The following is a 5,208-nucleotide window of genomic DNA, read 5'->3' as shown; positions in this document are numbered from 1 at the left end:
ACGGGTCCAACTTCTAGGAGGCATGGTGTACCACTGAAGGCTGATGGTCTACAGAGCAGAGGAAGGAGCTGTCGTGTGGCTAGAGGATCAGGATGAACAGGAGCTGGCTGTACTGACAAATCTGCTCCAGTCAGGTAGGCCAAGTTCTGACTCCAGTTCAGAGGTGGAGAGAGCCTGTCTTTCCTCCATGCTCAGGCAGCTTCTGCCCATGCTGGCAGGGAGTGGAGGCCTCCTTTGGGCACTGCTGGATCCTGTTACACTGTCACCCAGCAAGACAAGAACTGTGGAGCCTGTGGCAGGAGACAATGGCCTCCATTGAGGAATTATGACGTAAAGGAACCAGCAAGCCCACAGCCACCATTCAGGAAACAAACAATAGGTGTTTCAAGAGGGCCCAGGGGTGCTCCCAGGAGAGGCAAAGATGCACATCACCAGCACTGGCAATCCCTCCCCTCCCTCAGGTCTCTGACACTGGGCCAAGAGAAAAATCTCTCCTGGATCTGTCTGAAAAGGTCAGTTGTTATGAATATCTTAGAAATCTGGCTTCTGACCTTCATGCAGTTTGCCCTTGCTCAGTTCAGGGTGGTACTTTCCTGATTCATTTTCCGAGTCTATAAAAGGCACCCACCTATGTGCTGGCACCGGGGGTAAGTGGGGGAAAGTATGCAGAAAGGTTTGAGAATAACCTGTGACAGCTTTATTTCCACAGCTCCTGCCTTGGCATCTCATGTCCAGTAGAGTACTGGGTGAAGCCATATCTTAAGAACTTTATGTGAATCCAGCCATTTATCTGTCAGCTGGGAGGATGGGGGCATTCTTTGTTCTTGGGCTTGAGCAGAGCTCCCAGCGGGACCCAGGGTCTGGCTGTATTGTTGTTTTATGTTGTTACGAGTGAAGATACAATTCTGCAATCATGTCTGACATTCAGAACAGAGAGGGGGAGGGAGCCCCCTTCTCAGGACCTTAGCTGGAAGCCACTTGCCCAGGTCTTTGCCTCTCTAGGTAGATCTGGGGATTCCTGATGGCAATATGGAGAAAAGGCCTTTCTGGGAAGGCTTCTGTTGATCTGGGGCTCAAGTTTCAGTTAGCTCTGGAAGGCCACCTAGTGATTCTGTGATGTCCGCGGTCCAGGTGAGCACAGGCAGCTATTCTGATTTGAGCTTAGCCACTTACATAGGGTGTGACCTTTGCAAGGCAGTGTGCATCTTTGTGCACCGGCTGGCTGTACTGGAGATGTCCCATTTGCACCTGGGCTTTGCCTGGTCCCGCATCTACTCAGCTTAGTGTCTTGGGATGCTGGATCCTAAGGCCTGAATCAGTGGGTTCCTGGGATGTCATTCTAGGTCCTCATAGAAAGTACCTAGAGGACAGGGAGAGAGAGTCAGGGTGTCTCCCTCCCCATAACCTCATCCTTTCTGGGCCCCCATTGTTTGGGTCTATCTCCTGCTCAAGGCTACATTTTCTGGCTGGGGCCCTCTCTGTGCTGCCGTCTTTTCTGAGTTCCTGTAGTTGTTCCCTCACCTTTGGGAACCTTACTGTTGCTGGTCATAGGATGAACTTTATATTGTCTTCAAAGCTGACCTGCATCTTTGTATTCGGTCTCTATTAAACCCTTCTCAAACAGCCCAGGTGAGTGTGCTGTTAGCACTCCCAGTTTGCAAATCCACTTGATATTCAAAGCCTTATTTTGAACAGGGCCTTTTAACTCTCTGCAGTGTTCTTTTCTCTCTTTTTTTGAAGGCCCCAAGGAAAACTTGAAGCTGCACTGGAATGGCTTCTGTTTGAACTTGAAAGCCCAGAGCTGGCCTTTGGGGCAGGGGGCAGATTGGCTTTATGTCTTTCTTCAGAACAAAAATCAACTGAGTTTTAAAAGTCTTGTCCGTGGGAATAACGGAGGATGCTTCCATCCCCAAGGGGACCATCGTAGGCCGCTCAGAGTCAACTCAGACTTACTTTGAGAAGGGAAAGGAAGAGGAAGGTGAGGGGCAGGGAAGGAAGATAAGTGATCCGCTACTGCTGTGAGCCTCAGATTGGCAGGGTGTGGCGGTGCATACCACAGAGGCAGGAACATCTCTGTGAAATCTAGGCTAGCCTGGTCTACATAGTGAGTCTTGGCCAGCCACAGCTGTCTCAAACAACAACAGGAACAACAACAAAACCACCAGATCAAAGAGTGTATGAGGGCAACTTTCCTGCCTCCTGAGGGATCCTGGGAGAAAGCTCTAGGGAAGTAAACTTAGGCTCCAAATCCCAGAGATAGTTACTAAGGAGACATCCCAGGTTAAGGGACAGGTCAACGAGACAAATACCAGTAGCAGGTCCCGTGGAATGCTATGGGGCTGCTCACAGAGGAAGGATGTCAACGCCGCATAGACACGTGATGAGGAGAGTTTGAATGTGTCTGCTAGATTTATGCATTTGGAACGTAAGCCCCAGTGTATCTGTGTTGGGAGTCAGGAGCTCTGCCCCCATGGCTTAACATAGCTAGGGGATGGGTTGTGTTCTGGAGAGTGAGTTGTAAAATGAGTTCAGCCCCCTCTTGTTCTCGCACCCTCTTCCCCTTCCACCTTCTGCGGTGGGCCAATGCAGCAGTTTGAAAGCTTCTTGCTAAGCTGTTACATGCTTGGGCTCCCTACCCTTCAGAATCATGAGTTAAAATGTCTGTTGGGTATAAATTATCCAGGTTTTCCAATTCTCTTATCGAGGCAGAAGCCAGGCTAAGAGACAATAAAGGCTGGCTGCAGGGCAAGCATGAGCCCGATTTTGCGGAGAGCAAGTGGCCCGTGTTTATTTCGTATGTAAAAATCCCATCAGCTTGGGCGAGCCGTATGAAGGCTATGTGAGAGGTTCAGCAGAGATGTGGGACAAAAAAGAAGCAGTCATGACACATGCCTTTGGGCTTTCTTGTCGGGAGCCCCGAGCCTCTTGAACCCTGTCCCTCCCCCCCCCCGCCCCCGCATCTCTTCTCTGGGCCGGTATGAAGAGGGGATTAGCTATGTGATGGTCCCAGGATGCTCAGCTCACCGTCATTACCCATCATTTTCCACATAGGAAAACTGAGCTGGGGAGACGTGAGGTTGTCTGGGCCAACAACTGAACAGTCACACTTGGCTTGCATGAGGTAAGGGGCGGGGAGTATTTGCTTACATCCATCTGGCTGCCAACCGTGTGGGCCACCCCAGGAGACAAGAACAACTCAGCATGCATTACTCCACGGGCAGTCTTTATGGACGGGCTGCTCCCAGCTGAGTGGGACCCAAGAGTCCTGAGGCCCTCTTCCTGAAGGGCTCATGGATGAGTTTCTGGCACCTGGTCAGAGGCAGCCCACAGAGGCCACTGCTGGAGCCTCCACCAGACCTGTGGTGAGGGAGGAAGAAATGGGGTGTATGTGGTGGCTAACACTCTCCTTCCCCAGCTTCACCTCCTACCATTGTCTCCTATTGGTTGGATCTGGTGAGAGAGGAGAACTGGGAAGCGAGGCCACTGCATCTCCACTTGAGTCCTGAGTTGCCTGTATGGTCAGGTTGGTTGGGGCTGGTGAACAGGAGCTTTCTGGAAAAGCCAGCAAGCATCTAGAGCCAGGTGTTAGAGCTGACAGGTGAGGTTGGGAGGGGTGGGGGGGCAGTCCTTTGGCTCTGGCCCCTGGAACTGATGACACAGTATCTGTCAGCCATGTCTCCCTCCTCCTCTGGCCCTTTCCTCTCACCCTTTCCCTTGCACAGAGTCTACTCCTCTTTCTGTCTCCACAAGGTGAGACTGAGTAGAGGAGAATGGTGACAGGGTTCCCCAGGGCCCCCCAAATGGTTTACAGTGCCTCAGTCACTGCCACCCTACACTTAACAGGCACATGACATACATTTGTTGAAGGAAGTCAAGGATGAGAGCCCGGCCAGGCAGAAGATATGGGATGATGTGTTGCCCCAAAGCAGACCCCAGGATTGATACTTTCTTGACTTCCACAAGCAAGGAAGGAAATGGAAGGAGGGAGAGGAGAAGCCGATGGTGAGCACTTCATGGAGACCAGTGTGGACACTTGGGGTTCCTCCACACTGTTGGAATCACGGACAGAGCCAGGCAGATACATCAGAACAGCCCCGCCAAGGCTCCTCAGTGAGGTTTACGCCAGTCTTTTTTTTTTTTTTTTCGAGACAGGGTTTCTCTGTGTAGTCCTGGCTGTCCTGGAACTCACTCTGTAGACCAGGCTGGCCTCGAACTCAGAAATCCGCCTGCCTCTGCCTCCCAAGTGCTGGGATTAAAGGCATGCGCCACCACGGCCCGGCTGCACCAGTCTTTGACTTATGGTCACCTGTGGGCTGGTCTTAGTAAAGGCTGAGGGGTTTTGTAGAGCAAAACCTGCAGTGTGGGTATGGATGCAAGCTCCTTTTGACCGTCCACCAAAGCATAGGCAAGCTCAGTGGAGACCCCTGGGCTGGGCAGGGCTATCAGTAGCGGTACCCAGGTACCTAATGAAGAAACAGTCTTCCCAACTGAGAACCACACATTGGGCACCTGCTAGGCTCATGAGGGCATTAATGCACCTAACTTGCATTAACCCATGGCCCAGCACGAGAGCCATTGCTATGGAGACAGATGTCCCTAGGCTCCTGTTTAACATAGATGCCAAGCATTGTAAAACTGCATAGACAAAACTATGCCTGGCACACAGAAGGTACTCAATATTAAGTGTATTGAAGTGTGTTACAGTGTGCTGAAGGAACATTCCTGGCAGTGGAAGGGGTTGGGGAGATGGAGGAACATGGTGGTCTGTGTGGTTGAATGACTTGACAGTCTGGGGAGCTCGTACTCTGGAGGGGCCCAATTCTCCAGAGCATTCAAAGGCTGATGGAGCTGGGCCTGGTGGGATGGGCCTGCTCCTAACTGCTCCTAAGGAGGTTGAGGTAGAAGAGAAAGATAAAGGTCTGCCTGGGAAACTTTGAGAGAGACTTTGGAAAATAAGAAGAGGGTTGGGGATGTAGCTCACTGACAGGGTGCCTGTTCAGCATTTGTAAAGCTCTGGGTTCAAGGTTCAATTCTAGTACCAGGGGAATAAAGAACAATTCGGCTGACCAGCAGTATCCAGGAGAGGAGGGAAAATGGTCTTAATGGACAACTTTGGCTTAATGGACAACTGTATTTCCTGTGTTGAATATGGGGAGACTCTGATTAGGGAAGAGGGAGATTGTTGTACTGGCTGGTTTTGTGTGTCAA

The sequence above is a fragment of the Mastomys coucha genome, unplaced genomic scaffold (genome assembly GCF_008632895.1).
Source record: "Mastomys coucha isolate ucsf_1 unplaced genomic scaffold, UCSF_Mcou_1 pScaffold15, whole genome shotgun sequence".
NCBI lineage: Eukaryota > Metazoa > Chordata > Mammalia > Rodentia > Muridae > Mastomys > Mastomys coucha.
Note: the sequence above shows the minus strand (reverse complement) of the source record.